The following is a 23,924-nucleotide window of genomic DNA, read 5'->3' on the forward strand; positions in this document are numbered from 1 at the left end:
ACTTGCGTCCTTCAAAGTACAAAAAGAAAGATCAAACATTAAATGTAGGGTGCAGCATTATTTAGCAGCTAACAACCAAAGGTACAACCAAAGGCTTCAGGAGCATAAGGACCTGCTGACTGCGATATCCTTGCTAAGATACTGCAAAATCTGTTTGTTTGCTCTGTGAGTTTTTAAAATTAGATTTGTTTACCCCCCCCTCCATTTGATTTTAAAAAGTACCATTTTCGGGGGTATTTACGTTGAAAATGCCGTTTGTGGGCTTCCATAGAAAAAAAATTGAAAAATGAATTGTTTGCCCAAACCTCTAAATTTTTTAAAAAATTAGTTTGCTCTCCCTCCCCTAGATCTTCGTGAATTGACATCATTTGGCGAGGGGAATAGCTAGGAATTATCTTAAACGAGAAGCAGGTGTCTTACTCAGCTTTTATGGATTTTATGCTTATTTTATCCTTGAAAAGACCTGATGACAAATTGCTGTCTAAAACTAAACTAAAAGATTGTACTCCAAAAAGAAAGATACGAATTAGTTTGTGAAGCAAACGCAAGATTCTTGCTATCAAACAGTTCATGGTAGCGAATTGTAAGTAAGGAGCAACCCTGCTCAAAATTAACCGAAACTGTAAAAAATGGAATTTTGATACCAGTGGATACATCAAAAGAATTAGATTTTTAAACTGATTATAAATATATAAGTTTCATTAAGTTTAATCTTACCCATCAAAAGCTACGAGCCTGAGAATATTTGCCTTATTTTCGAAAAAAAGGGGAAATAACCCCTAAAAGTAATAGCATCCGTATGAGAATCACACCATGAGATTCAGGGTATCAGAGAAACCTACTGTAGAGGTTTCAAGCTCTTATCTGCAAAAATGTGGAATTTTGTATTTTTTGTCCAGAAGAAAGATAACGGATGCGTGTTTATTTGTTTTTTTATTTATTTATTTTTCTTTCTTCCCAGGGGTGATGGTATCAAACCAGTGGTCCTTGAATATCACGAGAATGCTCACTTGAACGGAAATTAAAACTTCTAGTGCCCTTTTTAAGTGAAGAAAAAATTGGAGAGCAACTATGCCCCCTCCTAAGCTCATATTTTCCCTAAAGTCACCCGGTCAAAATTTTGAGATAGCCATTTTTTTTGCATAGTCGAAAAATCGAATAGCTACGTCTTTGAGGATGACTTAATCCCCACAGTTCCCTGGGGAAGGGCTGCAAGTTTTTGAACTTTGCCCATTGTTTACATATAATACGGGCTATTGGAAAGTGCACAGACGTTTTCAGGGGGAGTTTTTTTCTTGGGGGGGGGGGATCGGGGGGAGAAGGTTATGTAGGAAGATCTTTCCATGGAGGAATTTTTCATGACAGAAGGGAATTTTCCATGAAGGGGGTGCCGGATTTCCCAGCATTTTTAAAAAAATGATAGGAAATTAAATGTAAAAAAAAACAAGTTTTTTTTCAACTGAAAATAAGGGGCAACATTAAAACTTAAAATGAACAGAAATTATTGCGTACATGAGAGGGTTCACCCCATCTTCAATACCTCGCGCTTTACCCTAAGGTTTTTTTGTACTTTCAAAAGAGCTATTTATTATAATTAAACCCTTTATGATTCAGGGTTCATTCTTAGAGAATACTAACAAAATTCGAACTTTGGCGCAAAGAGCAAGGTATTGGCGAGGGGGCGACTCCCTCGTGTACGTAATAATTTCTATTCGTTTTAATTTTTAATGTTGCTCCTTACTTTTAGGTGAAAAAGCTTGTTTTTTTTATTTAATTTATAACAAAATACAAAAATTTTGTATTTTTATTGTAATGAACTTTATATATGCAAAATTGCTGCAGTTAAGGCAATAAGTGACGTTAGAAGCTTATTTGGTCTTGAATCAAGAGTTAAGCAGGGTTGTGTAGCATCACAGGTTATTGGGAACATTTTTGAATGACTTTGTCCTAAAGCATGTGCGAAAGGCCATGGGAGAGTATGGATCCAAAGGGGTGCAAACTTCTCCCAAACTTAGATTGTGTGAGTAATTTGCATGCCTAGATAAAATTTTAGCCAAATGAAGTAATTTTAAGAGGTTTTGAGAGATATATGTATTAAAACATTAAGTTTGACAAGCTCAAGTTAGTAGAAGGTCCAGTCATAGTTCAAAATAGATATCCCCCCTTCCTTACGCAACCGATTGTACCTTTCACAATACCAGGTTTTTCCCTTCTTGAAACTCCCTTATTGTTTATTTGTGATTAAGTTTATCAAACCCTGGTGATTCTTTGGTGCCAGTTCACCTGCAATTTTCTTGGTGTTTCCCTTCTTGAATCTCTCTTATAGGTTTATTTGTGATTAAGTTGATCAAACCCGGATGATTCCATGGTGCCAGTTCACCTGCAATTTCCATGGTGTTTCCCTTCTTGAAACTCTCCTATATGTTTATCTTTGATTAAGTTGATCAAACCCGGATGATTCCATGGTGCCAGTTCAACTGCAATTTTCTTGGTGTTTCCCTTCTTGAAACTCTCTTATATGTTTATTTGTGATTAAGTTGATCAAACCCTGGTGTTTCCATGGTGCCAGTTCAACTGCAATGTTCTTGTTGTTTCCCTTCTTGAATCTTTCCTATATGTTTATTTTTGATTAAGTTGATCAAACCCGGATGATTCCATGGTACCAGTTCAACTGCAATTTTCTTGGTGTTTCCCTTCTTGAAACTCTCTTATATGTTTATTTGTGATTAAGTTGATAAAACCCTGGTGTTTCCATGGTGCCAGTTCACCTGCAATTTTCTTGGTTATTCCCTTCTTGAAACTCTCTTATATGTTTATTTGTGATTAAGTTGATCAAACCCGGATGATTCCATGGTGCCAGTTCACCTGCAATTTTCTTGGTGTTTCCCTTCTTGAAACTCTCTTATATGTTTATTTGTGATTAATTTGAACAAACCCTGGTGATTCCATGGTGCCAGTTCTACTGCAATTTCCTTGGTGTTTCGCTTCTTGAATATCTCTTAGGCCTATATGTTTATTTTTGATTAAGTTGATCAAAGCCGGGTGATTCCATGGTGCCAGTTCAACTGCAATTTTCTTGAGGTTTCCCTTCTCGAAACTCTCTTATATGTTTATTTGTGATTAAGTTGATCAAACCCTGGTGATTCCATGGTGCCAGTTCACCTGCAATTTCCTTTGTGTTTCCCTTCTTGAAACTCTCCTATATTTTCATCTGTGATTAAGTTTATCAAACCCGGATGATTCAATGGTGCCAGTTCAACTGCAATGTTCTTGTTGTTTCCTCTCTTGAAACTCTCTTATATGTTTATTTGTGATTAAGTTGATCAAACCCTGGTGATTCAATGGTGCCAGTTCACCTGCAATTTTCTTGGTGTTTCCCTTCTTGAAAGTCTCTTATATGTTTGTTTGTGGTTAAGTTGATCAAACCCTGATGATTCCATGGTGCCAGTTCACATGCAATTTTCTTGGTGTTTCCCTTCTTGAAACTCTCTTATATGTTTATTTGTGATTAAGTTTATCAAACCCTGGTGATTCCATGGTGCCAGTTCACCTGCAATTTTCTTGGTGTTTTTCTTCTTGAAAGTCTCTTATAGGTTTGTTTGTAGTTAAGTTGATCAAACCCTAGTGATCCATGGTGCCAGTTCACCTGCAATTTTCTTGGTGTTTCCCTTCTTGAAACTCTCTTATATGTTTATTTGCGATTAAGTTGATCAAACCCGGGTGATTCCATGGTGCCACTTCAACTGCAATTTTCTTGGTGTTTCCCCTCTTGGAACTCTCTTATATGTTTATTTGTGATTAAGTTGATCAAACCCGGATGATTCCATTGTGCCAGTTCAACTGCAATTTGCTTGGTGTTTCCCTTCTTAAAACTCTTTTATATGTTTATTTGTGATTAAGTTGATCAAACCCGGGTGATTCCATGGTGCCACTTCAACTGCAATTTTCTTGGTGTTTCCCTTCTTGGAACTCTCTTATATGTTTATTTGTGATTAAGTTGATCAAACCCGGATGATTCCATTGTGCCAGTTCAACTGCAATTTGCTTGGTGTTTCCCTTCTTGAAACTCTTTTATATGTTTATTTGTGATTAAGTTGATCAAACCCTGGTGTTTCCATGGTGCCAGTTCACCTGCAATTTTCTTGGTGTTTTCCTTCTTGAAACTCTCTTATATGTTTATTTTTGATTAAGTTGATCAAACCCGGATGATTCCATGGTGCCAGTTCAACTGCAATTTTCTTGCATGTTTATTTGCCGTTAGCCTTTGCGTGGTTATTTTCACAAGAGGCGGCGCTTTAGTGGGAACATCCAATAAATACCAGACGTCAAAAAGAATGTATAAGCTTTGACAGGAAACTCAGGCCTCGATGCACGGCCCTGCTACAATCTAATTACCTCTTTTTTATTTCTTATTTCCTTTCAAACTCATTTCACTTTTATTTCAAGTCTGACTTCATTCAAATAGTAATAAAAACTAATCCTACCAGCAAATGCAAAAGATCGGCGCAAACACCTCATAATGAACGAATGAACACCTGATGATAATCGATGAACAACTGATTGGCGCAAATAACATGATAATCAATTATGTATTTATGTTTTCAGTCAACATTTTTCTTTCGAGTCTTATTTTATTTAATTAGCTACTTGTTTAATTAGTTGAAGCTTAATACTACCAAAAAGAGCGAAATAGCAACGGATATCCCATCTACAGTCTAATTAGCTATTATTTATTTTATATCTTCTTTAAAACTATTTTTTCTTTGGCGCAATTTTATCTTTCTTTCATGTCTGGTTTCTCTGAAATAGTAAGGAAAGGTAATCTTATCAACAAACACGAAAGATCGATGCACACCCCTGCTACAATCTAATAAGATCTTGTTTATTCTGTGTATTCTTTCAAGTCTATTTTATACTTCTTTAGAGCCTGATTTTATTTGAATAGTAATGGAGGCTAAAAGTAGCAACTAAAACACAACATCTGCGCACACTCTCTGTACAATCTAAATGGCTCATGTTATATTTTCTTTTCAATGTGTTTATCTTTGAAATTCTAATGAGAAGTAATGGTACTAGCAATAACGATCCAGTGAATTTTCATTTTACTGACACAACTGACATACCTGCGTAAGCTATCTCCTCCATCTAAAGTTCCTCAAAATCATGGAATATTTAGATTTTACCATTGCACTACCCCCCTTCATCTCATCGCATTCATTTAATAAAAGCTCTATTTCTCTTTGACTTTTTTTTAAATTACCGATGCGTAACCCCCAACACCATTCATATACCTACGTAGGTGTTTAATCATTCGTTTCAGATGAAATTTTACTTTCTAAGAACCCCAATACAAATCATTTGTCTCCAGTCTAATCAGTTTCTTCAATCACTGTAATCAGAATTTTTCAGAATTTCTTCAAATCTCAAAATGATCAATTTTGCCATTGCACAAGATTCAAGATCAGCTGAAACTTCAGATAGCTATGCAGGAGATTATGGAAAGTTAAAAATCCTAGAAGATTTACTACAACTTGCATTTCTTGCCTTTGGGGGGCTTGGAAGCTATTTTTGGAAAATCTACCCGAAACATGCAAAGTCACTGAGCTAAATGCAAAATTATGGAGAACTTACAAAAGTCTAGGGAAATTCACTGAAACTTATATTGCTTGCTATTGGGGCCATGGAGATTTCTTTTATAAAATTCTCCCAAAACATGCCAATTCAATATGCAATAACCGAAATTATGGAGAACTTGAAAAAAAAATTGGAAGATTCACTTAAACTTGTATTTTCTGCTATTGGGGGCCTGGAGATTACTTTTTAAAAATCCCCCAGAACACGTTATGTCACTACACCAAATACTATATTATGGAAGACTTAGAAAAATCCGGTAAGATTAACTAAAAATTATAACTCTTGTTTTTGGGGGCTTTAAGATTACTTCTTAAGAATCGAGTCAATGCGGCAAACTCAACGACAGAAACTCAATGAAAACACCATAGACGCAACAATTTATCACAGTATACATGTCTGAACCAAATCAAAAATCATTTAACTAGAAATTAAGACAGCCCATTTCTTTAATGAAATATAATATTGCAAAGATTAACCATCTCGAGTCTATAGAAGGGATTTATTAAGGGAAAGCTCAATATGCATATCCAAAACATCTATATGACGAGTCTCAACCCTCATGAGCTAATACAGGAAATTTGACAAGGGGAACGTCAGCATATATACACGAAAACACCATATAAACAACGATTTACCACACCAAGTCTATCTTAACCTAGTTAAAAACCACAAAAACAGAAATTAACGCACTACATTTCATTAATGAAATTTAATATGGCAAAATTGATTCCGTTCGAATCAATATGGCAAGTTTTAACCCTCTTGAGTCAGTACGGGAACCTCAGCATACACATTCAAAAGCACTATTTTATCAAACTGCACATTTGTTTATCTAGTCCAAAACCTTAAAATTAGAAATTAACACACCACAATCAATTAAAGAAACCTAAAATGATGACAATTACTTGACGAAAAATTGAAAATGTATACTTAAAGACAATATGAAAATCAGTTAATTTCCTCAAAAAAAGGTAAAAAAAAATTGAAATACGCTCGACAATAATTTCAAATTAGTGGTTTCGTTCGAGAGAATCGAAAATATATGACTTCGCTTGAGAAGAAAGGAAAATATACGAGCTTTCTCAGTAAAAATCGAAAACGGTAAAAAGTTCGACCATCTTGAAACAACCCATTTTAAAACTTTGCAATAAAAATTCAAGATTTGTGATTTCGCTCGACAAAAACTGGAAATATGTGGATTCTATCGGCAAAAATTAAAATTCTGTAATTTTGTTCAACAGAACTCAAAATCTGTGATTTCGATAGATATTAAAAAGAAAATGTACACATTTCATCAACTAAAATTTAAAATCTAGGAATTGACACAACAAAAATTGTAAAAATATGAAAACTGAAAAAAAAAATAATTTAAATGATATAATATAAAACGAACAGAAACTGAAAATCTATGAATTTTCTTGACCAAAGTCGAGAAAATTTTGATTTTCTCGACAATCTGTGATTCAGCTTGACAAAAGTTCAGAATCTGTGATTTCATTCAAAAAAAATCTTTAGATATCATCGATAAAATTGAAAATTTGTGACTAAACTTGACAACAATAAAAAATCTTTGTTTTCACTAAAAACATTAAAATGGATAAATTTCCTGGAAAAAAAAAATTGAAAGTCAGTGGTTTTGCTCGAAAAAATTAAAAGCCTGTGATTTTGCTAGGAAAAAAACATAAATCTCTTGAATTTCCTCTACAAAGACTGAAAATGCTAAAATATTACCCATCTAAAAACAATTCGTTTTAAAACTTTGCGACAAAAAATTGAATATCTGTAATTTCGCTAGACAAAAAAAGAAAATCTGTGGCTCTGCTCGACAAAAAATGAAATTTTATGGATTTCCTCAATAAGAATTAATAATCTGGGAATTAATTCGACAAAAATTGATAAAGAATAACATGAAAATTTAAACATTAAAATAGAAAAATCGTGAAAACATTATAACAAAACTGAAGATTTGGAAATTTCTTTTGGGACAAAACTTGAAAATCCGTGATTCTCCTCGATAATAATGAAAATCTGTGAATTTCCTCGACAAAATTGAAAATGCTAAAAATTTACCCATCTAAAAACAATACATTTTAAAACTGGGCGACAAAAATTGAAAATCAGTAATTTAGTTTCACAAAATCGGAAATGTGCGTACTTGAACGTCAAAAATTGAAAATGTGATTTTGCTCTTCAGAAAACAAAATTTTGTAACTTCGTTCCACAAAAAAATGAAAATATGTGAATCTTTTCGACAAAAAATTCAAAATCCGGGAATTCACACGACAAAAATTATGAAAACTTATCAATAAAAACTGGAAAAGGTGAAAATTTACCCAGCCAAAGCTTGATTTTAAGTTGGGTTAAAATGCACCAAAGTTTTACATGGTTTGGTTTAAGTTATGTTCGTTTATGCTAAGGTCAGGGTTCAACTTAACCCTAATTAACCTAACTTAAAGCAAACCTAATGTAAATTAGGGTCATTTAGACCTATTTTACTCAGTCTAAGCAAAAGTAACACCAATCTAACATTGCCTAAATTAAACTTTTTCAAGAGAAAAATTAAAGATTTTCAGTTTCTGCCGAGCCAAATCACCCATTTTCAAGGATCAAGTCTCCGAATGTCTGAATAGAAAAAAAAATCCAGCTTTCTCTGGGTAAATTTTCACCATTTTTGTTTTTGTTGATAGGTTTTTATGATTTTCATTTTGGTCGAGTTAACTTTATTTTTTGTTTTTTTGTCGAGTTAATTCTTAGATCCTTTTCCATATTAATTCACAGGTTTTCAATTATTCGTGGTAATGTTCACATTTTCGTCTTTTTATGAGTGAAATCACAGATTTTATATTTATTCGAGCAAAATCTCTGATTTTTAATTTTTGCCGAGAAAATTTACTCATTTTTGATTTTTTAAGCTACATCACATATTCACAATTTTCTCGCAAAGTTTTTAAAAGTATGGTATTGAGATAGGTAATTTTTACCATTTAAAAATTTTTTTTCGAGGAAATTTATAGATTTTCGTTTATTGGCAAGCAAAATATTTTTTTATTATTCTTGTCAAGTATAAGTCAAGCAAAACAACAGAATATTTATGTAAGACGGTTAAATATGTTTAAAAACTTAAATAAATATTTTGGATCTATATACAAAAAGCTGTCCTCGAAAAAATATAAATAAAATAAGAATTAGAATAAAATGCGATCTTTAAAACTAAACTAAAAAAAAAAAAAAAAAAAAAAAAAAAAAAAAAAAAAAAAAAGTCCCAGAATAATTACATCAACCAGTCCCAGAATCTTTTTTTTTTAACTGGTTCATTGGTATTGTCAGTTGGTTTTATAATATAATTTGATGAATAATTTTTAATTCAATTTGTTTCTAAAGCATTGATTGAGTACTCCCTAAATCCGTATTGAAAGAAATATTATTATTTAGCTTAGGTTTAATTTCTATTGCCTCCCAAACAACTTGTTTAATACCCAAATCATTACTAGTGACGGATGGGTCTTCAGAAAGTATTGTATGGCTTGGTTTTCAAAAATATGGCTGCTTAGAGCAAAATCAAATGAATTATGAACTCTATTAGAATTTAAAGCCTTGGTTATATCATCTTTATGCTGTTGCAGACGTTTTTCTAAATTTTGGAGGGTTTTACTCACATAATAATTGCCGCAATCACATGGTATTTCATAAACCTCTCTTTGGAGGGTAACAGGGGTCTTATCTTTTCCAGAGCTTAGGAAATTCATGATTTTTGAATTACTAGTAACGTGAATGGAAAGTCAGCAAAAACTAAATACAAAAATTTAGGGAACCAAACAGCTGGGGAAGACGTAGCTTTCATTTGAAGGTGTAGTTGTCTTTGGAAATTCACAGAGTATGGTTTTTAATTTTTAAAAAAGAAAATCCAAATTTAATGAAAAGCAAAACTGAAAATTCTGAAGATTGAAATTGAAAACTGAAAATTTTCAAAATTGAAATTTAAAATTGATAACAAATGAAAATCAAATTGTAAAATTTAGGTTTGCTTACGTATTTTCACTGTCAGGATGGCAGCACTGACGAAAATTTTGCACTGGCCTACACCTTTAAAGTTTTTGCAACAACGAAAAAAAAATATTAGAGAGTTGTAGTTTTTGTGTATTAATAAACTTAAGTTAGATCCAGTGGGCAAAAACCATATTACTTTAAAAAAACTGAATAAAAAAAATTAAAAAAGAAGAATTTCAAGCAGAATTATGTATCCTACAAGGATACCAAGGGAATGTCAGGGGGACTCCCGGTACTGCCCTTATATGAATTAAAAATTTTATTCAACATGCCAAATTCTTTGGTGCATAGTGGCCCAGCATCATAATTACTTTATTATCAGTAATATTTTTAACCTTATCAAAATACGAAAACAGCAGCAATAACGGTTAAAACGGTGATATTAGCTTTGTTGGCAATATGAGCTCATCTATATGTTCCGATCAACATAGAGATGAGGTCAACATCGAAGAGAGAAAACATCGTAAATACGTTTATGATGTTTGGTACACAAGACCTTTGCTGCAAAACTTTAACTGTACTAAAATCACATGCCATAAAAAGAGCCCAAGGAAAGTCCGGTCCGGTGCACTATACCTAACACAGCGCTATAGACTGTCCAAGGAATGCAGACATGGAGACCCTTAAAATGGGTATTTGAGTAGAAAGGGGGGTACCAGCGCGACGACTCACCCCTGCTGCCACCTACAACTTTTTTACATAATTTATGCATGTTTTTATGGTTTTTGTCAGTGAGAATGGAAAAATAGAATTTTTCTAACTTGAAAAAACATGAATTTTCTCACATTGATGGATGTTTTCTTGGACGGTTATGTGTGTTGGTCAATTTATTTGATGTTTTTCATGGATGTGAACAGCAATTCATGTCTGTTTTATGGTTTTTGTCAGTGAGAATGAAAAACCAGGAACTTTCTCACATTTATGGATGTCAACAGAAATTCATGTCTGTTTTATGGTTTTTGTCAGTGAGAATGAAAAACAGGAACTTTATCACATTTATGAATGTCAACAGAAATTTATGTCTGTTTTATGGTTTTTGTCAGTGAGAATGAAAAAACAGGAACTTTCTCACATTTATGGGTGTCAACAGCAATTTATGTCTGTTTTATGGTTTTTGTTAGTAAGAATGAAAAAACAGGAACTTTCTCACATTTATGGATGTCAACAGCAATTTATGTCTGTTTTATGGTTTTGTCAGTGAGAATGTACATGCTCGACGTGAATGTTATGAGATTGTTTGGCTAACCTAACCTGAGAAATTGATTTACATAATCGGTGGGGGAGAATGTATTGATTTACGAAAGGGGGATTAAGAAACAAACATGGCTTCTTTGATCTTTAGGCTAACCTAACCTGAGAGCATGATTTACATAATCGCTAGGGGAATGTATTGATTCACGAAGGGGGGATTAAGAAACATTATGGTTTCTTTGATCTTTAGGCTAACCTAATCTGAGAAATTGATTTACATAATCGGCGGGGAATTATTGATTCACGAAAGGGGAATTCAGAAACATTATGGCTTCTTTAATCTTAGGTCTGAGGGATAAACGTTCTTTAGGTCAGAGAGAAAAATTAATATTCTATTTTTAAATAGGGCTTCATTGATCTTTAGTGTCAGGAATTATAAATGACATCACTTGTTATCTTGGAATTATGTGGGAGTCTAAAGAGATAGAAATTCTATTTTTAAATACGGCTTCACTGAGCTTTAAGTCGGAGAGATAAATTGATATTCTAACGAAACCTTAATAGTGTAGCTAACAACATTTATGAGATGAAGAGATTAACGTAGGAAAGAGTTTCCTAGAAATTTGAAATGTGAAAGCACAGAGATGCCAAAAACAAAAGAAACACGCTGAGATTACGTTTAGGGATTATTTGGGTGAAACGGTTTTAGACATTTTAGGGAATTATTTCGGCGAAACAGTTAGAGACATTTTAAAAGATGATTTTAGAAAAGGTTTTAGAAGAGGTTTTGAGTGTGGTCGTTAGAGTAAGCAAGTTCTATTTGAACAGTGTCGTGAGGTCCTCTACCCCAACCCAAAGGGCCCCGATCGCCCTACCCCGACCCAAAGGGCTCCGATCCCCATACCCCAATCCCGAAGGAACCCCCCGGTCCCCAAAGGTTCCCCGGGCCCCGTCTTTCGTTTTATGTATATTGTCTGAAACCTATGATTTGGGGTGTATGGGTTGCTATTTTTGACTTTTCTGAGTTGGATTTCTTAGTCTTTCATAGGTGTGTGTTGTCTGAAACCTATGATTTCTGATGGGTGGGTTGCTATTTTTTACTTTTCTGAGCTTGATTTCTTAACCTTTAATAGGTTTGTTTTTTAAGAAAAGTATGATTTTTTCTGTGTAGTTTGCTATTTGGACTTTTAATAGCTAGGATTCTTAGTATCTCATAGTTGTTTGTTGTCTGAAACTTATAGTTTGGGATGATTAGTTTGCTATTTCAGACTTTTATGATCTAGGCTTTCCTAGTATATCGTAGGTGAATGTTGTCAGAAAATTATGATTTGGGATATGTACATTACTATTTCGGGCTTTTCTGAGCTAGATTTCTTAGTCCCTCATAGGTGTTTGGTGTCTCAAACTTATAGTTTGGGATGAGCAGTTTGCTATTTTGACTTTTCAGAGCTAGGTTTCTTAGCCTTACATAGGTGTGTGTTGTCAGAAACTTATGATTTGGGATATGTAAATTACTATTTTTGACTTTTCTGAGCTAGATTGCTTAGCCTTTCATAGGTGTTTGTAGTCTGAAACCTATAGTTTGGGATGAGTAGTTTGCTTTTGGACTTTTCAGAGCTGGAGTTCTTAGACTTTCGTAGGTGTGTGTTGACTGAAACTTATGATTTGGGATATGTAAATTAATATTTCGGGCTTTTCTAAGCTAGATTTATTAGTCTTTCGTTGGTATGTGTTGTCTGAAACCTATGATTTGGGATTTGTAGTTTGATTTTGGACTTTTCAGAGCTAGGATTCTTAGTCCCTCATAGGTGTTTGTTGTCTGAAACCTATAGTTTTGGATGAGTAGTTTGCTATTTCAGGCTTTTATGAGCTAAGTTTTCTTAGTATTTCGTAGGTGTGTGTTTTCTGAAACTTATGACTTGAGGTGTCTAATTTTCTATTTCAGGCCTTTCTGAGCTAAGGTTTCATAGTATTTCGTAGGTGAATGTTGTCTGAAACTTATGATTTGGGATATTTAAATTACTATTTCGGGCTTTTCTAAGTTAGATTTCTTATTCTTTCGTTGGTGTGTGTTGACTGAAACCTATGATTTGGGATATAAGGTTCTTAGTCTTTCGTTGGTGTGTGTTGTCTGAATCCAATGATTTGGGATGGGTGGGTTGCTATTTTTTACTTTTCTGAGCTGGATTTCTTAGCCTTTCCTAGGTATGTGTTGTCTGAAACCTATGATTTGGGATGGTGAATTTGCTATTTTTGACTTTTCTGAGCTAGGTTTCTTAGCCTTTCATAGGTGTGTGCTGTCAGAAAATTATGATTTGGGATTTGTAGTTTGCTTTTTAGAGTTTTCAGAGCTAGGATTCTTAGTCCCTCATAGGTGTTTGCTGTCTGAAACCTATAGTTTGGGATGAATAGTTTGCTATTTCAGGCTTTTCTGAGCTAAGGTTTCTTAGTATTTCATAGGTGTGTGTTGTCTGAAACTTATGATTTGAGGTATACAATTTGCTATTTCCGACTTTTCATAACCAGATTTCTTAGTCTTTCGTAGGTATATGGTGTCTGAAACCTATGATTTGGGATGTGTGGGTTGCTCTTTTTTGACTTTTCTGAGCTGGATTTCTTAGCCTTTCGTAGGTGTGTGTTGACTGAAACCTATGAGTTGGGAATGAGTGGTTTGCTATTTTTGACTTTTCTGAGCTAGATTTCTTAGCATTTCATAGGCGTGTGCTTTCAGAAAATTATGATTTGGGGGGTGTAGTTTGCTTTTTGGACTTTTAAGAGCTAGGATTCTGAGTCCCTCATAGGTGTTTGGTGTCTGAAACTTCTAGTTTGGGATGAGTAGTTGGCTATTTCAGGCTTTTCTGAGCTAAGGTTTCTTAGTATTTCGTAGGTGAAGCTTCCACGTCAGTTTTAAGTTCACCAAGACATAAAAAATTTAAAAGTTCAGTTCAAAATTTTTCCATAGAAGATAGGAAAAGTTATACTATGATTGTGATTATTTTCTATGAAGATATAAAGTTTCACTTTAATTCTAAATTTTCTTAAATTCAGTTCCGACTTTTCTCAAAGAGATGAAAAAATTTAAAGTTCGGCTCCAAATATTTTCCACCTTAGTTTTAAGTTCACCAAGACATAAGAAATTTAAAGTTCACTTCTAAAGTTTTCCACAGAAGATCGGAAAAGTTATACTATGATTATGATTATTTTTTATGAAGATAAAAAGTTTCACTTTAATTCAAAATTTTCTTAAATCTTAAAATGACATGAAATATGCTTACGGCTCTACCAATCGTACTCTGTGCTTGTTCAAAGACACGACTTGGCTTTTCCACTGATACTCTATGGCAGGTTATTGACACTACCGAGTTTATTGCATGCATTAAATCAGTATTTTTTACACAGTGGAAGAATCAACACACAATTCATATCTGTAAAAAGTGAAGATGAATTATCCGACGAAAGTATGTGCACATGAAAAAATCATCGTCGTGTTGAATGCTGACAAGGAGAAATACCTGAACTATGAAACGAGTGCAAGTGGAGATCTTATTGGGAATGTATGCATACGTTGTCATGACAGTGAGGAGTTAAATTCCTTTGGTGTAGCCAAGAATTTCCATCCTGCAAGTGGTGGATATGCGAGAGTAACATTACCAGATAAATTAGTAGTCAAAGTGAATGCCAACTTAAAAATAATAGTTGAAGAAGAGGGACAACTTCTAGCTAATAGTACTGGTAGCATGTTAGCCGTTAATAGATCTTATCGCAATATTTCCGGTGTTAGCATTCGAATGAAAGCAGAAGTAAAAAGAAGACATACATACAGCTGCATCAACATCATAAATCATATCATGTCAATGTGCCAAAACTGCTATCTATGTAAAAATAATGTGACAATAGACAGTGAAATCGCAGGCAGAATAAAAAGGACATTAGCAGACAATATCATCAATGAATATAAAGATGAATTGACGGAAAGTGAAGCGCAAGTGTACTAATAATGTATAATAATGTATTTAACATATTTTTATATTAATATTCTACATGTTGTTATTTCATTAAAAATATCTAATGCATTATTTTGTTAAGTGTTCATTATTTTAAGGGTATGCTAGAATGTCAAACGTTCAGAATATCTATTAAAAAGGTCAGAGATGTAAGAAAAATAATTTTAGAGATGATGATGCTACTAGCAGGCTGAATTTTTCATAGAAGATAGAAAAGTTCAAGTTCTCTTCTGAATTTTACCAAAGAACACAATTCAATTCTAATTTCACCAGAGAAAATAAAAAGCTTACACTTCAGTTTTAAGTTCACCAAGACATAAAAAATTTAAAGTTCACTTCTAAATTTTTCCGTAGAAGATAGGAAAAGTTATACTATGATAGTGATTATTTTCCATGAAGATAAAAAGTTTCACTTTAATTCTAAATTTTCTTAAATTCAATTCCGACCTTTCTCAAAGAGTTAAATTTAAAGTTCTATTCAAAATAATGGCGCTTAACAATAAACGACCGAAGACAAAGAAAATATCATGTTTAATTCTAAACTTTCTGGTAAAAGATAGCAAACGTCACATTCTGTTTGTGATTATGTTCTATGAAGATAAAAATTGAAATTACATTATAAATTTTCTCAAATTCAGTTCTGACCATTCTCAAAGAGATGAAAAAATTTAAAGTTCTGTTCCTAATATTTCCCTGGAAGAAGAAAAGTTCAACTTCGATTCTGAATTTTCTCAATGAAAATGAAATAAGTTATTGATCAATTCTATTTTCCCAAAATAATAGGAAATTTTCCACGTCATTTCAGATGTTTCTCAAAGAGATGAAACAATTTAAAATATTGTTCCAAATTTTTCTTAGAAGATAGAAAAGTTCAAGTTCTAATCTGAATTTTACCAAAGAACACAATTCAATTCTAATTTCTCCAGAGAAAATAAGAAGCTTACATTTCAGTTTTAAGTTCACCAAGACATAAAAAATTTAAAGTTCAGTTCTAAATTTTTCCTTAGAAGATAGGAAAAGTTATATTTTGATTGTGATTATTTTCTATGAAGATAAAAAGTTTCACTTTAATTCTAAATTTTCTTAAATTCAGTTCCGACCTTTCTCAAAGAGATGAAAAATTTAAAGTTCTGTTCAATATATTTTCTCGGAAGAAGAAAAGTTCAACTTCGATTCTGAATTTTCTCATTGAAAATGAAATGAGTTATTGATCAATTCTATTTACCCAAAATGATGGGGAAGTCAATGGGGAAATCAATTCTATTTCCCCAAAATACCATGATGATACATGAAGATTATTTACGCGCGCGTACGTAGGCTAACCTAACCTAACCTAACTTAACCTAACCTAACTTGAGCTAGCCTAACCTAACCTAATTTAATCTTTTTACCATGTTTAAGTTAGGTTAGGTTAGCTTATCATGAGCGCTCATGATAAGTTAACCTAACCTAACTTAATCATGTAGAGATGTTTCTAATTATTTATTAATATTTATTTATACCTAACCTAACCTATTGTTTTTGGTGGTTAGATGAATGAACTGAATTTAAGAAAAATTAGAAATAAAGTGAAACTTTTTATCTTCATGGTAAATAAACTGAATTTAAGAAAAATTAGAAATAAAGTGAAAATTTTTATCTTCATGGTAAATAATCACAATCATAGTATAGTCATTCCTATCTTCTATGGAAAAATTTAGAATTGGACTTTAAATTTTTTATGTCTGAGAAATTAGGAACTGAAATGGAAGCTTTTTCATTTTCATTGGTAAATTTCAGAATTGAGCTAACTTTTTTTTCTCTTCTCTAAGTAAATTCAGAAGAGACCTTGTACATTTTGAACTTCTTCGAGAAAACTCAGAATGAAATTGGAGCTCCATATCTTCATGAAGAATGTTCACAATCAAAGTATAACTTTTCCTATCTTCTATGAAAAATTTAGAACAATATTTAAAATTTTGTCATCTCTTTGAGAAAAATCTGAATTGAAGTGGAAAATTTTATATTATTTTAGGAAAACAGAATTGATCAATAACTTATTTAATTTTCATTGTGAAAATTCAGAATCGAAGTTGACCTTTCCTTTTTCGGATAATATTTGGAACAGAACTTCAAATTTTTTCATCTCTTTGAGAAAGGTCGGAATTGAATTTAAGAAAATTTAGAATTAAAGCGAAACTTCTTATCTTCATGGAAAATAATCACAATCATAGTATAACTTTTCCTATCTTCTATGGAAAAATTTAGAATTGAACTTTAAATTTTTATGTCTTGGTGAACTTAAAAGTGATATGGAAACTTTTTATTTTTTCTGGAGAAATTAGAAATGAATTATGTTCTTTGGTAAAATTCAGAAGAGAACAAGAACTTTTCTATCTTCTAGGAAAAATTTGGAACAGTATTTTAAATTTTTTAATCTGTTTGAGAAAAATCTGAACTGAAGTGGAAAATTTTTATATTATTTTGGGAAAATAGAAATGATCAATAACTTATTTCATTTTCGTTGAGAAAATTCAGAATCGAAGTTGAACTTTTCTTCACTTCTTTGAGAAAATTTAAAATTGAAGTGAAACTTTTAATCTTCATAGAAAATAATCACAATCATAGTATAACTTTTCCTATCTTCTATGTAGAAATTTAGAATTGAACTTTAAATTTCTTATGTCATGGTGAACTTAAAACTGAAGTGGCAGCTTTTTATTTTCTCTGGAGAAATTAGAAATGAATTGTGTTCTTTGGTAAAATTCAGAAGAGAACTTGAATATTCACGATCAAAGTATAACTTTTCCAATATTCTATGAAAAAATTTGGAACAGAACTTTAAATTTTTTTCATATCTGTGTGAAAAGTCGGAACTGAATTTAAGAAAATTTAGAATTAAAGTGAAACTTTTTATCTTCATGGAAAATAATCTCTATCATAGTATAACTTTTCCTATCTTCTAAGGAAAAATTTAGAACAGAACTTTAAATTTTTTATGTCTTGGTAAACTTAAAACTGAAGTGGAAGCTTTTTATTTTCTCTGGAGAAATTAGAATTGAATTGTGTTTGTTGGTAAAATTCAGAAGAGAACTTGAACTTTTCTATCTTCTATGTAAAATTTGGAATAGTATTTTAAATTTTTTCATCTCTGAGAAAAATCTGAACTGAAGTGGTAAATTTTTATATTATTTTGGGAAAATAGAATTGATCAATAACTTATTTCATTTTCAATGAGAAAATTCAGAATCGAAGTTGAACTTTTCTTCTTCCGAGAAAATATATTGAACAGAACTTTAAATTTTTCATCTCTTTGAGAAAGGTCGGAATTGAATTTAAGAAAATTTAGAATTAAAGTGAAACTTTTTATCTTCATAGAAAATAATCACAGTCAAAGTATAACTTTTCCTATTTTCTAAGGAAAAATTTAGAACTGAACTTTAAATTTTTTATGTCTTGGTGAACTTAAAACTGAAATGTAAGCTTTTTATTTTATCTGGAGAAATTAGAATTTAATTGTGTTCTTTGGTAAAATTAAGATTAGAACTTAAACTTTTCTATCTTCTAAGAAAAATTTGGAACAATATTTTAAATTTTTTCATCTCTTTGAGAAAAATCTGAATTGAAGTGGAAAATTTTCTATTATTTTGGGAAAATAGAGTTGATCAATAACTTATTTCATTTTCATTGAGAAAATTCAGAATCGAAGTTGAACTTTTCTTCTTCCGGGGAAATATTTGGAACAGAACTTTAAATTTTTTCATCTCTTTGAGAATGGTCAGAACTGAATTTAAGAAAATTTAGAATCAAAGTGAAATTTTGTATCTTCATAGAAAATAATCATAATCATAGTATAACTTTTCCTATCTTCTACGGAAAAATTTAGAAGTGAACTTTAAATTTTTTATGTCTTGGGACTTTTCTTGTTCCGGGAAAATAATTGGAACAGAACTTTAAATTTAACTATTTAAGAAAGGTCAGAATTGAATTTAAGAAAATTTAGAATTAAAGTGAAACTTTTTATCTTCATGGAAAATAATCTCTATCATAGTATAACTTTTCCTATCTTTTACGGAAAAATTTAGAAGTGAACTTAAAAATTTCTTATGTCTTGGTGAACTTAAAACTGAAGTGGAAGCTATTTATTTTCTCTGATGAAATTAGAATTGAATTGTGTTCTTTGGTAAAATTCAGAAGAGAACTTGCACTTTTCTATCTTCTATGAAAAAGTGAGCCTGCTAGTAGTATCATTATCTTTAAAATTATTTTTCTTACATCTCTGACCTTTTTAATAGATATTCTGAACGTTTGACGTTCTATCATACCCTAAAAATAATGAAAACTTAACAAAATAATGCATTAGATATTTTTAATGAAATAACGACATGTAGAATATTAATATAAAAATATGTTAAATACACTATTATACATTATTAGTACACTTGCGCTTCACTTTCGGTCAATTCATCTTTATATTCATTGATGATATTGTCTGCTAATGTCCTTTTTATTCTGCCTGCGATTTTACTGTCTATTGTCACATTATTTTTACATAGATAGCAGTTTTGGCACATTGACATGATATGATTTATGATGTTGATGCAGCTGTATGCATGTCTTATTTTTCCTTTTGCTTTCATTCGAATGCTAACACCGGAAAGATTGCGATAAGATCTATCAACGGCTAACATGCTACCAGAACCATTAGCTAGAAGTTGTCCCTCTTCATCAACTATTATTTTTAAGTTGGCATTCTCTTTGACTACTAATTTCTCTGGTAATGTTACTTTCGCATATCCACCACTTGCATGATGGAAATTCTTGGCTACACCAAAGGAATTTAACTCCTCACTGTCATGACAACGTATGCATATTTTCCCAATAAGATCTCCACTTGCACTCGTTTCATAGTTCAGGTATTTCTCCTTGTCAGCATTCAACACGACGATGATTTTTTCATGTGCACATACTTTCATCGAATAATTCATCTTCACTTTTTACAGATATGAATTGTGTGTTGATCCTTCCACTGCGTAAAAAATACTGATTTAACGCATGCAATAAAATCGGTAGTGTCAATAACCTGCCATAGAGTATCAGTGGAAAAGCCACGTCGTGTCTACGAACAAGCACAGAGTACGATTGGAAGAGCCGTAAGCATATTTCATGTCATTTTAAGATTTAAGAAAATTTAGAATTAAAGTGAAACTTTTTATCTTCATGGAAAATAATCATAGTATAACTTTTCCTATCTTCTGTGGAAAAATTTTGAAGTGAACTTTAAATTTTTCATGTCTTGGTGAACTTAAAACTGACGTGGAAAATATTTGGAGCCGAACTTTAAATTTTTTCATCTCTTTGAGAAAATTCGGAACTGAATTTAAGAAAATTTAGAATTAAAGTGAAACTTTCTATCTTCATAGAAAATAGTCACAATCATAGTATAACTTTTCCTATCTTCTATGGAAAAATTTAGAAATGAACTTTAAATTTTTTATGTCTTGGTGAACTTAAAACTGACGTGGAAGCTTCACCTACGAAATACTAAGAAACCTTAGCTCAGAAAAGCCTGAAATAGCCAACTACTCATCCCAAACTAGAAGTTTCAGACAGCAAACACCTATGAGGGACTAAGAATCCTAGCTCTGAAAAGTCCAAAAAGCAAACTACACCTCCCAAGTCATAATTTTCTGAAAGCACACACCTACAAAAGGATAAGAAATCCAGCTCAGAAAAGTGAAAAATAGCAAACCACTCATTCCCCAATCATCGGTTTCAGTCAACACACACCTACGAAAGGCTAAGAAATCCAGCTCAGAAAAGTCAAAAAATTGCAACCCCCACATCCCAAATCATGGGTTTCAGACAACACACACCTACGAAAGACTAAGAAATCTGGTTATGAAAAGTCGGAAATAGCAAATTGTATACCTTAAATCATAAGTTTCAGACAACACACACCTATGAAATACTAAGAAACCTTAGCACAGAAAAGCCTGAAATAGCAAACTATTCATCCCAAACTATAGGTTTCAGCCAGCAAACACCTATGAGGGACTAAGAATCCTAGCTCTGAAAACTCTAAAAAGCAAACTACAAATCCCAAATCATAATTTTCTGACAGCACACACCTATGAAAGGCTAAGAAACCTAGCTCAGAAAAGTCAAAAATAGCAAATTAACCATCCCAAATCATAGGTTTCAGACAACACATACCTAGGAAAGGTCAAGAAATCCAGCTCAGAAAAGTCTAAAATAGCAACCCACCCATCCCAAATCATTGTTTTCAGACAACACACATCAACGAAAGACTAAAAAATCTAGCTCAGAAAAGCCAAAAATAGTAATTTACATATCCCAAATCATAAGTTTCAGACAACATTCACCTACGAAATACTAGGAAACCTTAGTTCAGAAAAGCCTGAAATAGTAATTTACATATCCCAAATCATAAGTTTCAGACAACACACACCTACGAAATACTAAGAAACATTAGCTCAGAAAAGCCTGAAATAGCAAACTACTCATCCCAAACTATAGGTTTCAGATAACAAACACCAATGAGGGACTATGAATCCTAGCTCTGAAAAGTCCGAAAAGCAAACTACAAATCACAAATCATAGGTTTCAGACAACACACACCAACGAAAGACTAAGAACCTTATATCCCAAATCATAGGTTTCAGTCAACACACACCAACGAAAGACTAAGAAATCTAACTTAGAAAAGCCCGAAATAGTAATTTACATATCCCAAATCATAAGTTTCAGACAACATTCACCTAGGAAATACTATGAAACCTTAGCTCAGAAAGGCCTGAAATAGCAAATTAGACACCTCAAGTCATAATTTCAGACAACACACACCTACGAAATACAAGAAACCTTAGCTCAGAAAAGCCTGAAAGCAAACTATTCATCCCAAACTATAGGTTTCAGACAACAAACACCTATGAGGGACTAAGAATCCTAGCTCTGAAAAGTCTAAAAAGCAAAACTACAAATCCCAAATCATAGGTTTCAGACAACACACACCAACGAAAGACTAAGAAATCTAGCTTAGAAATGCCCGAAATAGTAATTTACATATCCCAAATCATAAGTTTCAGTCAACACACACATACGAAAGGCTAAGAAATCCAGCTCTGAAAAGTCCAAAAGCAAACTACTCATCCCAAACTATAGGTTTCAGACAACAAACACCTATGAAAGCCTAAGAAATCTAGCTCAGAAAAGTCAAAATAGTAATTTACATATCCCAAATCATAAGTTTCTGACATCACACCTATGAAAGGCTCTGAAACCTAGCTCAGAAAAGTCAAAAATAGCAAACTACTCATCCCAAACTATAGGTTTCAGACAACAAACACCTATGAGGGACTAAGAAATCTAGCTCAGAAAAGCCCGAAATAGTAATTTACATATCCCAAATCATAATTTTCTGACAACATTCACCTACGATATACTAGTAAAGCCTAGCTCATAAAAGTCTGAAATAGCAAACTACTCATCCCAAACTAGAAGTTTCAGACAACAAACACCTATGAGAGACTAAGAATCCTAGCTCTGAAAAGTCCAAATAGCACACTACACATCCCAAATCATAATTTTCTGACAACACACACCTATGAAAGGCTAAGAAATCCAGCTCAGAAAAGTCAAAGATAGCAAACCACCCATCCCAAATCATAAGTTTCAGACAACACATACCTATGAAAGACTAAAAAATCCCACTCAGAAAAGTCAAAAATAGCAACCCATACACCCCAAATCATAGGTTTCAGACAACATACATCAACGAAAGACGGGGCCCGGGGAACCTTTGGGGACCGGGGGGTTCCTTCGGGATTGGGGTATGGGGATCAGAGCCCTTTGGGTCAGGGTAAGGCGATCGGGGCCCTTTGGGTTGGGGTAGAGGACCTCACGACACTGTTCAAATAGAACTTGCTTACTATAACGACCACACTCAAAATCTCTTCTAAAACCTTTTCTAAAATCATCTTTTAAAATGTCTCTAACTGTTTCTCCGAAATAATTCCCTAAAATGTCTAAAACCGTTTCACCCAAATAATCCCTAAATGTAATCTCAGCGTGTTCCTTTTGTTTTTGGCATCTCTGTGCTTTCACATTTCAAATTTCTAGGAAACCCTTTCCTACGTTAATCTCTTCATCTCATAAATGTTCCTAGCTACACTATTAAGGTTTCGTTAGAATATCAATTTATCTCTCCGACTTAAAGCTCAGTGAAGCCGTATTTAAAAATAGAATTTCTATCTCTTTAGACTCCCACATAATTCCAAGATAACAAGTGATGTCATTTCTAATTCCTGACACTAAAGATCAATGAAGCCCTATTTAAAAATAGAATATTAATTTTTCTCTCTGACCTAAAGAACGTTTATCCCTCAGACCTAAGATTAAAGAAACCATAATGTTTCTTAATTCCCCTTTCGTGAATCAATAATTCCCCGCCGATTATGTAAATCAATTTCTCAGGTTAGGTTAGCCTAAAGTTTAAAGAAACCATAATTTTTCTTAATCCCCCCTTCGTGAATCAATACATTCCCTTAGCGATTATGTAAATCAAGTTCTCAGGTTAGGTTAGCCTAAAGATCAAAGAAGCCATGTTTGTTTCTAAATTCCCCTTTCGTAAATCAATACATTCTCCCCCACCGATTATGTAAATCCATTTCTCAGGTTAGGTTAGCCAAACAATCTCATGACATTCGCGTCGAGCATGTACATTCTCACTGACAAAAACCATAAAACAGACATAAATTGCTGTTGACATCCATAAATGTGAGAAAGTTCCTGTTTTTTCATTCTCACTGACAAAAACCATAAAACAGACATAAATTGCTGTTGACATCCATAAATGTGAGAAAGTTTCTGTTTTTTCATTCTCACTGACAAAAACCATTAAACAGACATGAATTACTGTTGACATCCATAAATGTGAGAAAGTTCCTGTTTTTCATTCTCACTGACAAAAACCATAAAACAGACATAAATTGCTGTTAACATCCATCAAAGTGAGAAAGTTCCTGTTTTTTCATTCTCACTGACAAA

General features: G+C 32.7%; 1 protein-coding gene across 2 annotated transcripts in view; it reads right to left on the minus strand.

The window, feature by feature from the left end:
• The window catches only part of LOC148954039 (roundabout homolog 2-like), a 386,920-nt gene that overhangs the window by 217,275 nt on the left and 145,721 nt on the right, over nucleotides 1-23,924 (minus strand). The window lies entirely within an intron of this gene.

Source organism: Artemia sp. Qi Xiang Cuo, chromosome 3 (genome assembly GCF_049724085.1).
Source record: "Artemia sp. Qi Xiang Cuo chromosome 3, ASM4972408v1, whole genome shotgun sequence".
Lineage (NCBI taxonomy): Eukaryota > Metazoa > Arthropoda > Branchiopoda > Anostraca > Artemiidae > Artemia > Artemia sp. Qi Xiang Cuo.